The sequence below is a fragment of the Oryctolagus cuniculus genome, chromosome 18 (genome assembly GCF_051225735.1).
Source record: "Oryctolagus cuniculus isolate XC-2025 breed Fujian yellow rabbit chromosome 18, ASM5122573v1, whole genome shotgun sequence".
Taxonomy (NCBI): Eukaryota; Metazoa; Chordata; class Mammalia; order Lagomorpha; family Leporidae; genus Oryctolagus; species Oryctolagus cuniculus.
The window spans coordinates 29,490,768-29,506,100 of NC_142884.1; the positions used below are offsets into that span (position 1 = coordinate 29,490,768).

The 15,333-nt window shown below is 56.9% G+C and overlaps 1 pseudogene; it reads left to right on the forward strand.

The window, feature by feature from the left end:
* Positions 1-392: 392 nt before the first annotated feature.
* The window catches only part of LOC100353064 (putative cytosolic iron-sulfur protein assembly protein CIAO1), a 79,443-nt pseudogene continuing 64,502 nt past the window's right edge, over positions 393-15,333 (forward strand).

Below are 15,333 nucleotides of genomic sequence, written 5' to 3' on the forward strand. Positions count from 1 at the left end.
TCAGTCCAGCCAACCCGGCCCAGTGAGGCTGATGCTGGCCCTTCCCCACCCCCACCCTTAGCAGCCAGCACACACCTGCTGCTTCCAACAGCCAGGGACAGAGAGGCCCTCGCTGGGGAGTGAGGGCCTGCAGTGTCAACCTTTGCCCTCGGAGCATGTCAGCAGGTGCTCCAGCCCCGCCCCAGATCTCAAGAATTCAGCGCACGGCAGCAACCTGTGGCTGCCTTCTCCTCCCCTCCCGCACACCCAGGCTCGCAGGGGTTGCCTCCCAGACAAAGGACCGGCAGGGTGTCCTCGTCCTGAGGACCCAAATCCGTATCCCAGGACAACACACGGTCCAGCCCAGGCCCTAAGCGAGGCTGGCAGCTCCCTGTCGGCCACAGGCAGGCAAGATGTGGCTGTCAGGGGGTCCTGATTGGCAGCTGCAGGATAGGAAAGGGTTTAAGCCGCTCCGGCTTCTGCTGGCTCACACTGGGAAGCGCTCTGAGTGCAACGTGGCACCTGAGCTGCTCCGGACGCCACCCCAGAAAGGAAGCAGTGCAGACCCGGCTCGGCGGCCCCGTCCTGAGGACCGGCTCCGAGCCCCGCTAGCCCACGGTGTGAGAGGGAGAGGAGTTCCATTTGTCAGCAGCAGGGAGCTGAGCCGATGAGAGGTGCCCAGAGACTCTGGCATCTGAGCCTGCACCTGCCCTGGGTCCCCGTGACGTCTCCAGAAAGGCGCCATCCGTCAGAGGACCGCGCCTGTGTCCCATGAAGGGCGGCCGGCGACAGGCGACTGATAGATGGAGCTGCGCCCATCTGGAGGGGCGCGCGGCCGGCCTCCGCCCCCCGGAGACCAACAGCGTTTGTCAGCCACTTCCCACCGGCTGCAGACAGAAGGCTCTGACTCATCCCCGCCGCTGCCACCTTGCCTGGCCGAGGCCGCCGGCTGCACAGCCGTGTGCCCTGGCAGCTGGGTCCCCTCTCTGACCTCAGTCCAGAAAATGCACACGCTCACACCTAACACACACTCACACACACACACATGCAAACATACCCATTCCAGCCCACTCTTTAAAAATGACAAATCTGTTCCTCTATACAAAGTGCATTTCCTCCGATTGGTCTCTTGGGCCGGCCCCCACCCACCGCAGGCCCTCCCCTGCCCTACAGCCCCCGCCTCCCTTCCCAGAGGGACCTGGCCACCCTGTCTGCCCCTGGGGTTCCCCAGGGAGAAGGGAGTTCTGCATTGACTTAGGAGCTTCCCAGGTGTCCCGGTCACCACTGTGCCCTTATGAACTGGATTAGCGGGCCCTTCACAGATAATGCCTGCAGCTCTCCCGGCTTGTCGGCTTGTCGGACAGTGAGCAATTAGGAGCGAGGTCTTAAGAGATAAGTGAGCCAGCGATGCCTCAGCCAGGAGTTCGCAAGGTGGTTCCAATGAGGCTTTTGAAACAATACCCGGTGCAGGCGGGAGCGAGTTCCTTGGCTTTAGACGTGGACCTCTGAGCCTCTCGGTGAAATCTTTTCATATCGGGATAAGACCTGGTAGCTCTTAATCCTTTAATTCTACCAATTGGCCGGGAGCTGGAATTGGATTTGGAACTTGAGGGAGGGAGAAGGCAAAAACCAACAGAGGAATTGAAATCTCTTCCAACTTGGGCCGGCTCCCTCCTGCCTTCCCGACCTGGCCCGGGCCTCTGTCACTGGGGCAGGTGGGGCGGAGGCTGTCCCCTGCCCTGCCCTCCACTGACAGGCATTCAGACTCAGGGACGGGGTGGCGTTGGGCCTGCAGGGACTCTGGTGACCAAACAGCAGGTCGGCGCCAGCGTGAGAGGGCAGGAGCGTGTTTCAGCTTCAGGGCGACTGCCTACCCGGGCACTGTGGACACCTCACCCTTCACAGCGAGGGGACCAGGTGTCTCCTTAGAGGGAGGGGGAGAGTTTGGAGGGACCAGGACACGGAAACCACCCTGCCTGGAGTCCCAGTGCTAGCTCAGAGGCCGGGACTGCAGCCTTGGGGATAGCTTAGGCTTTGGGCATCATTCATTCATTCATTCATTCATGCAGTAGGCTCACACTGAGTCCAGCTGACACTGGACAAGGGGACAAGCTTTGGTCTCTGCCCTCCGAGGAGCCCCAGGAAAGAAGGGAAACAGAGACAGGCGGGAACAGCCTGTTGCAAAGCCTCAAGGCTGTTCCAGACAGAGGAAGCCCTGGCCGCGAGCGCCCGAGGAAGGCAGGCGCCTGCCCAGCTGCACGAGTGGCCACAAAAGGCCTTGAGCGGAGGCCTGGAGGTGGAGTCGGAGCTGCTAGGAGACAGATCGCCCCCACTCTCAGCCCTGGGTGTCCCCACTTCTCCTCCAGGAGCTCCAGGCTAAGGCAGGTAAAGAAGGAGTGTAAGAGGGAAAAAGCCAGAGTCCGTCCTGGACGCCAGCAAGGATGGCTCTCCTGCAGGACGTGCATTAAGCCAGAGGCTGAGCAGGGAGGGGCAGGGGCAGGAGCCGGGCACCCTCAGGCCCAGCCCAGAGTGCCCGTACCCCAGGGGAGGGCTCCACCAAGGACAGGGATGGCCACAGCTGTCCAGCTGTCAGCTGAACACAAGGCAGAGACCTGCAGGGAAAGCAAGGGACACCACAGGTTCAGCGGTCCCCAAGAGGTGTTTGGTAAATCATGCATCTTTGAAAACAGTACAGAATGGTCTTCTAAGCTGGATTCTTTTCATTGCGAAATGGCCAAATCTCAAACTGGCTTAAGAGTCAAAGGAGAGGTTCCAGGGGACTCTGTAGAGCAGCCTCAAGCATAGCTTCAGGCTCGGTGGGATCCAGGCACTCCAAGCCAGCCCCCACCTCCTCACCCCAGCATGGCTCTGCCCCCAGCCCGAGCCTCTGAGCACAGTCAGAAGCCAGATCTGCCTCCTCTCGGCCCAGCAAGACCACAAGAGAGGACAGAATTTCAGAAATTCCAACCAAAGTCTTTGAACGCCTCCTGTCAGGGCATGGGGTGCTGAGCATTCCCCAATCAAATGCTGTGGCCAGAGGGACACGGTTCTCTGCTGGGCAGGCCCGGGACAGGGCAGAGAGAGGCAAGTCAGAGAGCAGGACAACCGCAGGACAACATGCACGGAGTCTCAGGGCCGTCCTCAGAGAGGGGCCCAGGAGGCAGACTGGGTGCTGAGCAGGCAAAATCCACCCAGCACCCCCTTCACAGGCAGGGCGTGTTGGCACACGGCAGAGCGGGGCTGCAGCTGGGTGGGAATGGGAAGAGACTGCTTCCCTCCAAGGTGACAGGTGTCAGCCTGAACCCCAAGTGGGTCCTCTGCTCGGAGCCCAGACACACTACATGTCCCCTCTCACTCCGGCAAGACCCCGGCTCCCACCAGCCCCGGTCCCCGGGGAACCATCTGGGGAAAGGCGGCCGTCCCCTGGTGCTGGTTATTGATTTAATTTCTGTTTACTTCTCTGTAAGCTTAATTTGCTCTGTTGATGGCATTTTAATCCACTTGCCCATTGCACGGGGCTGATAATGCCACACTTTTGTGTAGCAGCAGTGACATTTCTCAGTGTCCCAGTCCCTCGGTGGGTGGGGCCGGGTGTCATTCCTCAGACTACAGCCCTTCCCTGCCCCTAAGCGACACCCACTGCCAGCCCCCTCGGGCTGGGGAGACTGTTCCCTGCCCTCTGGGCTTCTGGACAGCTGGCCAGAGCAAAGTGGCCTGGCTCAGACCCATCGCTGCGCACGTGGCTGAGCTGGGGGAGGGGCCGGGGGGAAAAGGAGGGAGCCACAGCAGCCCTGGGGGCTGCCTTCCCCCAGGGTGGCATCCTGGTGGGATCAGCCTTGAGTTGGGTCTTTGAGATCAAATATAGAACAAACCAGGCTGATTGAGGGATTCCGGGACAACTTGGCCAAACCTGAGCACTCCATCTGGGGTGAAGCATTCTGCTGACCCGGTCTGTGTCCTTGACCCAAATCTCCCTCTATCCTCATGGGAGCAGCAGATTCTGCCTCTCGCTGGGTCACCAATGCATAACCACGGCACGGCACCACACCGGGTGTTGGCTCCAGCCTTGCAGGCCCGCACAGAGAATCCAGCTCTGACCATCAGCTCCACGGTGTGAAGTGGGGATTGGCACATCAGCCAGGGCAGGAGGTGGACTGGGACAGGGCCAGGGGGTGGAACTGAAGCTGTGGACAGGGAAGGAACGAAGGGGGCAGGACTGGACGTGTGCTCTGGCACCTGCCACACCCCTGCCCCAGCAGAATGGGGCAGATTTATTTTATGGGGCCGGTGCTATGGCTCACTTGGTTAATCCTCCACCTGCAGCACCGGCCTCCCATATGGGCACTGGGTTCTAGTCCCAGCTCTCTGCTGTGGCCCGGGAGGGCAGTGGAGGATGGCCTAGGTGCTTGGGTGCCTGCACCCACAGCGCTGGCCATAGTGGCCATTTGGGGAGTGAACCAACGGAAGGAAGACATTTCTCCCTGTCTCTCTCTCTTTCTCTCACTGTCTATAGCCAAATAAATAAGTAAAAAAAAAATTATTTTATTTATTTGAAAGAGTTACCAAGAGAGGTAGAGACAGAACCAAAGAGAGGTCTTCCATTCACTGGCTCACTCTCCAAATGGCCACAACAGCTGGAACTGAGCCGATCCAAAGCCAGGAGCCAGGAGCTTCTTCCAGGTCTCCCACGTGGATGCAGGGGCCCAAGGACTCGGGCCATCCTCTGCTGCTTTCCCAGGTGCATAGCAGGGAGCTGGATTGGAAGTGGCACAGCTGGGACTTGAACTAGTGCCCATATGGGATGCTGGTGCTGCAGGCTGGGGCTTTAACCCGCTGCGCTACAGTGCCGGCCCCCAGAAGTGCTGTCTTGAATGAGAGTCACATACTCTACACCCCCAAAAGTGGCAGGAGCCATTTTCATCAAACGAGAGTTTGGTCCTTGACCCAGAGAGAGCTCAGTTGCAGCCCAGTGCTGGCTGTGGACAGGGGCACGTCACTCCAGCCCACGGGAGCAGGGGTGTCATTGCTGGGGAATGAGGAATGGCTGGACAGGCGATGACATGGCAGCAAGGGGACAGAGGCCAGAAGACAGACAGACAGAGCAGCAGAAAGCAGTACAGGTGCGAGAGGAGGAGGAGGAGGAAGCATGCGTGGAGCTCCTCCTGGCTCTGCCCTGCACAGCGCTTGCGTGGGCTGTGCTGCCGCATCCGGTGACAGCTCAGCGGCTTTTCCCTTCTTATGGGAACCTGAATCTCAGAAGAGCTAAGGAGATGGCCGCACGGCTGGGAAACAAGGTCGGGATTCGAACCTAAGAGGTCTAACGGCAGATCAGAGAAAGAGAGGGCACAGGAAGAGAGGTCATGGGACAGCAGAGGCCACAGGACAGCAGGGGCCACGGGACAGCAGAGGTCACGGGACAACAGAGGCCACAGGACAACAGAGGCCACGGGACAGCAAAGGTCACAGGACAGCAGAGGCCACGGGACAGCAGGGGCCACGGGACAGCAGGGGCCATGGGACAGCAGGGGCCATGGGACATCAGAGGTCATGGGACAGCAGAGGTCATGGGAGAGCAGAGGTCACAGGACAGCAGAGGTCACGGGACAGCAGAGGCCATGGGACAGCAGGGGCCATGGGACAGCAGGGGCCATGGGACAGCAGAGGTCATGGGACAGCAGAGGTCATGGGACAGCAGAGGTCACAGGACAGCAGAGGTCACGGGACAGCAGGGGCCACAGAACATCAGGGGTCATAGGACAGCAGAGGCCATGAGACAGCAAGGGCCATAGGACAGCAGAGGCCATGGGACAGCAGAGGCCATGGGATAGCAGGGGCCATGGGACAGCAGGGGTCACGAGACAGCAGGGGCCACAGAACAGCAGGGGTCATGGAACATCAGGGGTCACGGGACGGCAGAGGTCACGGGACGGCAGGAGTCACAGGACAGCAGGGATCACGGGACAGCAGGGGTCATGGGACAGCAGGGGTCATGAAGCAATCCAGGTCATGTGCGAGCCAAAGTCATGTGCCTTCCTGTTCCGCAGTGAAGGTGGGGAGCTGAGCGCTCTGCCTTGTCCTCCAGAACTGCAAGGCCACCCTGGACCCCTCTCCAGTAAAGTCTCTGCCCCCTCCCGCAAACACAGCAGCAGTCACTGTGCCCCGCTCCGGGCCCCGCTCCGGGCCCCGCACCAGCCACCTGCCACCTCCAGGCCGCTCTTGGAGGCAGCGGTGAGGACCCCAGCAGAGAAAAGCCTGGTGCCCCTCTCTGTCTCCCCCACTTGCGGCCCCTGGGGTACAGGCAAGGAGCCCACAGCCTCACCTGCGCGCGGTTGCCCACCCAAACTCCCCGGTCACCCAAGGAGCCAGGACCCCTGCTGGGACCTCTGGTGGTGGGGGTGGGGGGGCTGGGTGGCCCGGGGCACCCGTCGGGCTACATTACTGCTCACGAGAGCCACGGAGCTTGTAATGACCCTGGGCATTTCCTGGGATTAATGGGCAGCAGGGTTAATAGCCCTCAGCGACACCCCGGGCCATTAGGCACCAGGAAGCCACACACCTCAGTGGCGGTTACTTAAGTGGAAGACATTAGGGAGCTGACAACAGCAGGGAGGGAGGGGGTGCTCAGGAGAGGAGAGGCCTGCGCCCGTTACCTGCTCAGACTCCAGCACGAGACCCATGGCCAGGGCGAGGGCGTGCCTTCCGCCCCCACCCCCTTCTGGAAGGTTCTGTTTGGCCTGAGACCACTCTTCCTTTGGAATTTGCTATTATAGGTCTGTCTGTGTGGGGGCCTCTGTGTGTGTCCATAGGCACATCTATGCGTGTTTCTGTGTCAGCACGTATGTGTCTGTGTCTCTGAGCTGGCATCTCTGTGTGTGTGAGCATCTGTGTGTGTTTGTGTCTCTGTGTGTCTGCCTGTGTTTGTGTCTCTGTCTCTGCGTGCATGTGTGTGTTCTACTGTCCCTGTGTCTGTGAGCAACTCTGTGTGTCTGTGTATCTGCATGTGTGTGTGTTAGTGTTGTCTGCCTGTGTTTGTGTCTGTGTGTATCTGTGTGTGTCTGTGCGTGTTGGCACCTGTGTGCCTCTGTGTGTGCGTGTTCTGTCCCTGTGTCTGTGAGCACCTCTGTGTATCCGTGTGTGTGTATCTGTGTGTGTGTTTGTGTCTGTGTGTCTCTGCATGTTCCTGTGTGTGTTTTTCTGTCCCTGTGTCTGTGAGCATCTACATGTGTCTCTGTGTGTTTGTGTCTGTGTGTATCTGCGTGTGTGTGTGTCTGTTTCTGTTCTTTGTCTGAGTGTGTTTGTGTCTGCCTATATGTTCATTCTGCTGTCCCTATATCTCTGTGATGCTGTGTGTGTGTGTGTGTGTGTGTGTGTGACTCTGCATCCGGGAACGTTTGTATCTGTGTGTCTGTTTCTGTCTCTGTGTGTGTGTGTTTGTGTCTGTGTGTCTCTGGGTGTCCCTGTGTGTGTGTGTTCTCCTGTCCCTGTGTCTGTGAGACAGTCCTGTGTGTGTGTGTGTGTGTGTGTGTGTGTGTGACTCTGCATCCGGGAACGTTTGTATCTCTGTGTGTGTGTGTACGCGTGTGTGTGAGGTTTCCCAGTCCTCACTGTGCAATGGCAGCGCCTTCCCCAGCACCCTCCTCTTGTCCCCAGGCTGCGTGCAGACCCACCTACACCACCTCCCTTTCTCCACTCCGAGATGTTTGCATTTCCTTCACCCCTTGGGTCCCTCGTGAGGTCCCGGGACTTGGCATTGACTGAAGGCGCAGAGGCCAAGCCCTTTTGTGAGCTAACTTGGGGGTGTTGACGAGCAAGCACGAGCCCCCCGACTGTCCCTATGCACGCAGGGTCCGGCTGGTGCGCGAGTCTCTGCAGAACTGCCTCTCACGTAGCAGGGCTCTGTTCTGCTACTTTCTACTTGAACTTGAAAGAGAAGACAGTCCTGCAAATCTTCAATGGATGCTAATTTCAGATGCTTATCCAGGTCACCTGAAGGGATTGATTAAAAAAAAAGAAAATAAAGAGAACCGCCATGGTGATTCCTGCAGAGGGCTGTGGGACCCCAGAGGGGCAGGGGCTGATGGCACCGGGAAGCCGCCTTTTCAGGGCCACATAAAAAGCAACCCAAGAAGTGGCTCCTCGCTGGAGAACACGGATGGCAAGTGGCGGTCAGGGCTTCGACATCACCCTCCAGGGGTCCGCACAGCTCTGTACCCCAGAGGCCCCTGCAGCAGGGGCCAGGGGAAAGCAGCACCCCAGGAGCACAGGCAGTGAGGGTGGAGGTGCACGGGAGAGCTTGAATGCAATTGATTCCTGGCAGGAGAATGATAAAGGACTCCTTGTGAATGCATCGCCTTGTATAAAAAGTAATTTTAAATATGCATCACAACACAATTAATGACCGTCCTTAAGAGGCATCGGACTGGGGCCGGAGCTGTGGCGTAGCGGGTTAAGCTGTCACCTGTGATGCTGGCATCCCATATGGGCGCCTGTTGGAGTCCTGGCTGCTCCACTTCCAACCCAGCTCCCCACTAATGCTCCTGAGAAACCATAAGAAGATGGCCCAAGTTCTTGGGCCCCTGCACCCACATGGGAGACCCAGAAGAAGCTCCTGGCTCCTGGTTCTGGCCTGGCCCAGCACTGGCTGTTGTGGCCATTTGGGGAGTGAACCAGCAGACGGAAGACCTCTCTCTCTCCTCTCTTTCAAATAGATAAAAAATAAACCTTAAAAAAGAGAGGCATTGGACTGTTTGACTGCATCTGTCAAGTCTGTGTATGGTAGCAAGGAACCCCTTTAAAAGTTCCTGTGTTTTCATTGGGAAGATAGGGGGTCTTCTTGTGTTCAGATACGAATTACAGACAGTAATCACACAACGAGCAAATTAAACCGCCATGTAGGCTGCAAAGGAGCTGGGCAGGGTGCTGTGAGACCCAGTCATCCTTGAAGAAGGAACGGCACTGGAGGAGGAAAAGGAACTGATGGGGCTGACTGGGGTGGCAAACAAGGGCTTCCAGGTGATGAGAACAGCACATGCAAAGGCCCTGTGGCAGGGAGGGGGCAGACAAAAGGCTCCTTCTGGTCTCACGGGGCCCTCCAGGGAGCCTGCCCCGTCTCTCTGGGACAAGTCAAGCAACTCAAGAGCTTTGCACAGCAGAGCGGTATGATCTGCTTCCAGTTTTCAGAGTTTCGTCTTCATCCATCTCACAGTTTTCCTGGCTGTTCCCTGCTTACTTGAGCAAGTTGCCTTCCCTCTTGTCAAATATTTCCTAAACTGCCCAGGTAAGCCCTTCCCTCCTCTCCACCAGGCCCAGGTGACAGGCCCTGATGCCTGCGGCAATTGGGAGCAAACCTGCCGGCCACCACCAGGCGGGGAGGGACAGCTTCCAATGAACAAAGAACAAAGGCAGCCAGCGCCAGAGCCAGGAGGCCTGCATGTCCCAGCCCTCCCTGCCCCACAGACCCCAGGCCCTGCACCCCACACCCTGGGCCCACGTGTTCAAACACACGGGGTCACACAGCACACAGGTTGGAGCCTCACCGTGCCTAACACTAAATGCATAGTCAGACTTGTCAGGAAATCCCTTGGGAAGGTGTGGCCCCGCCACCTGAGACCTGCTGACCCCTGGTTGGCGGGGAGAGGTGCAGCACAAGCCAGCCCCCAGATGGCCCCGCACCCGCGTGGAGCACCCGGGGAGGCCAGTGGTACACAGGTCTCTCTCCCCACGGGGGTCTGTGTCCGTGCTCCAGGAGACACTCACACCAGGAGGGGATGGCCCGGCCCACTGGGGACAACTGGTTCTCGACATCCATCACCCACCCACTCCAGGACACATGGCAGCCACAGCTCCTCCGTCTCTCGACTCTCAGCAGTGAATCCTAAATGAAGTGTCACATCGAGCCCTCCTCGCTGGGGGAGGCCCAGGGAGCCCAGTCCAGTCCAGCAGGGTGGGCCAGGGGAGCAGAGGCACAGGCGGTGGGCCTGGCCATCCATCCCTGGTGACAGCCGTCTGGAAAGGTGACAGGAAGGTGGCACTGTGCACGGCTCCCTCCAGCCCGGCGCGGGGCTCACCCCACTGGAGGAGAGTGCACCTTCCCCGGAAGTCCCCATGCTCCGTGGCCTGCTCCAAAGCGGAAATCCTACCTTGCCTTTTATTTCCATTTTCCGCTGATGAGACAGGCTTTATGAGGGCCCCGCGCCCTGCCTGGAGTGTGGGGTTACGGTGCAGCTCGTGCACGGCCCGGGCCGGAAGGAGGGCCCCACTTCACCTCATCTCTCCTTTCTGCTTAAATATTATGCCACATCCTGATTAATACCAGACCAATAAAACCATCTCCGCAATCTGGTTCGAGGCTTTGTCTTCCCAGATGGCCTGCAATGTTAATGTGTGACAATTTCAACAATGAACTAGGACTGTTTTATGGAACCAACATTTGTTCCACTGCTTTTTTTTTTAGACTCAGAATTTTGACACAGATGGTACAAATTACTCAAAAAACAGAAATGTTCATTTAGAAGGCTTAAATATGTGGTTTTACTCAGGCCATCAGAATATTTTACATTTGCTATTCAGTAAATTTACTAACAACCCTGCTATAATTAAGGTCTGTAAAAAAAAAAAAAGCCCCTTTCTCCAGCTTTTTATATCTATAGACTTTCATTAAAGCCGGAAAAAAATATTATTATTTATTCTGGCTGTGCAGTGGTCTTATTTCCCTGTGACATATATTGTTCGCCTCTGTTCTCTGTTTCCGTCACGGCTTCTCCTCGCTGCTGAGGACAGAGAGGAAGGGGTAGGTGGGCCGGGCTGCAGCCAGGGCCCCACCACAGGCACAAGCCAGGTTTCAGCTCCAAGTCACCGACGCCAGTTGTTCCAGCCACACCTGCCAGCGCCTGCCTTCTCCTGCTGGGGGTGAGGGGGACAGTGGTGACCCCTTGTTTCCCCCACTCAACAACTTCTGCAAGGGCAGGTCCTCGAACACAAGCCCTGTCCTGGGCGAAGGTGCCTCTTTGTTTGCAAATGGGCCCAGGTGATGCCAGGATCATTGCAACTATCGCCTAATGCCAGGGCTGCGTGGCAGGCACTGGGCAAAGCACCGGCCATGGAGCATCTCGGGGCCGTAGCCCCAGCAGTCCCAGCAGGTACACACAGAGCATGATCGCGGTGTTGCAGGTGGGGAAACTGAGGCCCGGGGTGGGCTTAGGCCACAGCCAAGTTCTCACCATGGCCTAGAGCAGGGACAATTAGTAAGAACAAAAACCAGGGGAAGGTGCTGTGGTGTAGGGGGTGAAGCCGCCATCTACAGTGCCGGCATCCCATATGGGCACTGGTTCGAGTCCCAGCTGCTCCTCTTCCAGTCCAGTTCTCTGCTGTGGCCTGGGAGAGCAGTGGAGGATGGCCCAAGTGCTTGAGCCCCTGCACCTGCATAGGAGACCCAGAAGAAGCTCCTGGCTCCTGCCTTTGGATCGGCCCAGCTCTGGCCATTGCAGCCATTTGGGGAGTGAACCAATGGATGGAAAACCTTTCTCTCTATCTCTGACTCTGCCTCTGCCTCTCTGTAACTCTGCCTTTCAAATAAATAAATATTAAAAAAAAGAACAAAAACCAGTGTTTGCTGAGCACTTACTCTGGTCCAAGTACTGTGCATTCCTTTCCACGTAGCATCTCATTTACCCCTCCTCTAAGAAATGCAGCATGAGCCATGCTTAGGAAAGTGGTAAGCCAGGGGGGACAAAGCCCACCCCAGGGGGAGGGAGCCAGCTGGACTGAGAATCCGTCACCTCGGCCAGAGGCTGGGGGAGATGTGAGGAAGGGCAGAGAGAGCCAGCGGCCACTGTCTCTCAGCCCCGGGAGGACAGCGCTGGGGGACCCTGCAGGCCACCATGCCCTCGAGGTCGCCTGGGAGGAGGCCTGATCTGGCTTCAGCTCCCTCCGCCCCCTACAGGAGGCTCCTTCCCTAGGCGCTGCGTCCCGCCAAAGCTGCTTACTGCGTGCCCTGCTTCCCCACTCACATCTGAGTCCACGGAAGACCTTGGCCACCAGCAGCAAGTGGCCGTGGCCTTGGGGTTCCCAGTCCTGCCCTCACTCCACTCCGGCGCTCAGAGCCTCCCAGGGGCCACCAAGTACGACTGAGAAAGGATTGCAAAGTGGGGGGTGCACATTCCTGCTTTTTCAAACTGCTTAGAGCCACAGAACAGGCTCCTGTGCAGCTGGAGAGAGCTTCCGGGAGGGCCCAGGTCAGGGGATGAATGGCGGGCTGTGCACACACGCCCAGCTCTGACACGGGGTTGGGAACACGGAGGCACTCGGCCAACGTCAGCTGTTGGCTTTGTCACCGCTGCTCTAATCCTGGCTCTTCAGGAAATCTCCCAGGGGAGACCTACACATCTGTAGCGTGCCTGCTCCGGGGCTCTTCCTCCCTTGGGAGCCTTGTTTTGGGGGCCCCAGAAGGAGCCCCCACCAATCCCAGCAGACCAGGCTCACCTCGGCCGGCTTCCTGTCGCCTCCGAGATAAATGTGCCCGCCAACCAGGACCTAAACAGAACGAGGAACGCCTGTCATTTCCTCCTGCCCACAACGGGGAGAATTATCTGTTCGAATACTGCTTCTGACATTATTTTTCCAATAATGATGGCGATCACAGAATCCGCACCAGCGCCCCGCTTGCGGCTTCACTGACCAGAGTTTCCGTGTTTGCTTTGCCCACCAGGTTATGACACCCTGGTTCTATTTCTGTCCTACGTCCTGTGGACCAATTATGCAAACGAATAATTTATTTCAACTTTAGAGTAAAAAAATAAAAAAACAAATGCATCAACCATGGTTGTCCTTTGCTAATTCTCGCCGTAAGTACCACGCATTTATGTGTGAAGCTTCAATTCATTAGAGCATTCTATTAGCACCGCCAACAGAAAGTGCATTCTGAGTTTTTAAATGTTGTTTCCATTAAAATCAATCACTCCTCACAATTAAGCCAATAGTCACAGCATTTCTGCTGTTATGAGCTAAAGCATCTTAAATGTATTGACAGCTGTCTTCGATAGATGACATAAATGATGGGGGAACAGGCCTGGGACTAAATATCACCAAAGGGAGCAGGCAAACTCCTCTTGCTCAAGGGTACCTCATTTTCATACCCCAGAAGGCATTTAGTGCACTTTTTTTTGCAATGGCAACATACAGTAATCAATGTTTTGCATATTACAATCAATAACACACTTAAATGTTTAAGTTTTGCGTTCTTTTGCAATAAATATTGATATATTGCAAACTCTGTAAAAACTGCTCATTGGACTTTTTGTTTGCACTGTGTACTGTATCATTCAGCAAATAAGTGAGCTAAATATTGTTTGTTACAAAACAGATGTCAAATAAAATTATGCCATATGTGCTATTAAACATTTTTCTTATTTTTTTTCCCCAGCAAAACCCAAGACTTAGTTTCAGAAGTGAATGTATTTGGCTTTGCAAGGATTTGAAGCATGAAAGCAACATCTTTGAAATATTTTTAAACCTGCTGGCTTTGTGTAATCCAGTTTTGCGAGCTAATTCTGAATATTATTACAGATTTAAAATTCAAAATATAGATAGATAAATAGAGACATAGATACACACACGAAACTCTAGGAGTTCAGGTTAATCCAGGATTGCAAAAGAAAGAAAAAGAAAAGGAAACCCTGAATAAAAATTGTTTTAATATAAACTCATAAAAATAGATGGAGGGAATTAGGAGAGGGTTTTTTTGGCTTTTTTTTTTTTCCTTGAGTGACTTGAGAAGGTGGAAGAGAAAACTTTTCAACAATTGCTCCCCCGGAGTCAGCCTCGGAGGGCTGTTATGAGATGGGGGGGGGATTCTGGAGGTGTCGGCCTGGGCCACCCCAGGGGTGCTCAGAGCGCCTAGGGGAAGGGGGAGGGGGAGGAGCCATCGGGGCACCTGCTGGCTCCCAGAGGGGCTGGCAAGGCAGGAAGGAGATGGGGGCCGGTCCCCCCGGAGCTGTCCCGGCCAGAACACCCCCTCACACACGCACACCCAGCAAGCCCTGGTGCGTCCTCCCGGCTGGGCCCAGCAGGGTCCCCGGGTGCAGCCCTGTCGGAAGCGTTTGCACTACCCGGATGGATCTCGCAGCCTGGGGAAGTGTGAAATGTGAGACAGAATGAGCAGAATGCAAGGAACATGTTGCTAAGAGCCATCGAGCGAAACAAAATCTGGAGCCCCAGCAGCCTGGCATCGGCACCACGGCCCTGAGACTTCACCCAAAGACAGAGACTAACTGGGGAGGGGCGGCCAGGCTGCAGGGGCCGGTGCAGACCCAAGGCCACCCTGGCCCCTGGGCACAGCTCCCATGTGCGTCTTCTGAGGATGCGCCGGCTGCTCAGCCCCAGCCTCCACCGCGGGCCGTGAGCTGTGACCCCAGAGAAGCCGGACACAGGGGCCGTGAGCTGTGACCCCTCTCCGCCCCGGAGGTGCCGTGGGAAGGAAAAGTGCCCCAGTGCCCTGAGTGCTCCAAAGCTCCCTGAGCCCCTTGCCCCGGCTGCAGCATCCCCTGCATGCCCCCAGCCCTGCATGGGCGGGCACCTCTCGCGGCCAGGTGTGGCCAGGTGTGGTTCACCCAGGCCACAGTGCAGGCCGTTTGACAAACACACATCAGAGCAGTTCACAACCTCAGGGTCACCCCCGCTAAGGCCCACGTGCAGCTAATGTGTCCTTTTCCCAACAAGATTAGTTTGAAAAGCAGAGTGACAGCCAGAGCTAGCCTCCGTCTGCTGGTTCACTCCCCACATGCCCACCAGCTCCAGGCTAAAGCCCAGAGCCCAGAGCTCTATCCGGGTCTCCCACATGGGTGGCAGGAACCTGGGTAACTGGGCCATCATCTGCTACCTCCCAGGTGCATTAGCCGGGAGCTTGATTTAAGCACAGAGCAGCCAAGACTTGAACCGGGCACTCAGATACAGGATGTGGGTTAGCCAGCGGCGTAGCGATGTACCCCTCCCCCACTCCCAGCCCCACCCACACCCCTGCTGCATGTTATGTGCCCCTTAGACGGTCTCACAAGGCCAAGCCCCAGGGCCCACGTTCATGATCCATTGGGTGCCAAGTACACCTCGTTCCAGACTCCTTCCTGCCCCCGTCCCTGGGATCAGGCCCGTCAGCTACCTGCCTTCAGCCTTGGCCTCAGGCCCTGCTCCCCAACAGAAACCCAGGCTGGGACTCCCTCCCCACCCCACCCAAAAGCTCCCTATGCTGGGCCTCCGTCCCTTGGGTCCCTGACGTGGTGGCCACCAGCTGGGGTGCAGGGCTTCAGGCAAACCCTGCTGGGCACTTGATTCATTAGCAGGTGTTTCTCCGGGACTGAGCAA